The following is a 638-nucleotide window of genomic DNA, read 5'->3' as shown; positions in this document are numbered from 1 at the left end:
AAAAAAAAAAAAAAAAGTAAAACATTTTCATTGATTTTTTTTCTTCCTTAATAAAAGCAAAGTTAAAAGTACACATTTGAAGTCTAATGCTGACAAATGACACAAAGGTATTGGGGCGAATATGAGGATACTTAGGATAACTTCAGATATCACAAATGGCAATTTGTTTTTGACATTTGACCAGTCTCTCTTCCAATCTTCTTAGTTTTCTACATGTTTTTAGATCTGGTGAAATTATTAGGAAGGACTAAGTTTTTCTCTAATTGGTCTTTCAGACTCTCCTTTAAACAATAATGACATTTTCTGAGCCAAGCAATTAGTGTGACACCAGCGATAAATCTTCAGCAGCTGCATGAAAGAAGAAATAGTGAGTTTTTATGAGCCAGATTGTCAATTAATGGATTTGGAGTTCTTCATAGCCACCACTCATTTGTCAGTTTGTCATACTGTGGTGGTTTGTGAGTTGCTATGATTCTGGAAGCTATGTCATTGGTATTTTAAATACCAGTAGGGTCACCCATGGTGGACAGGTTTCAGATGAGCTTCCAGACGAAGTAAGACTAGGAAGGAGTGAGAAACTACTTCCGAACATTTAGTCACTGAAAACCTTATGAATAGCAGAGAAACACTGACAGATA

Source organism: Chrysochloris asiatica, unplaced genomic scaffold (assembly GCF_000296735.1).
Source record: "Chrysochloris asiatica unplaced genomic scaffold, ChrAsi1.0 scaffold00303, whole genome shotgun sequence".
Taxonomy (NCBI): Eukaryota; Metazoa; Chordata; class Mammalia; order Afrosoricida; family Chrysochloridae; genus Chrysochloris; species Chrysochloris asiatica.
This window is presented reverse-complemented; position numbering follows the sequence as displayed.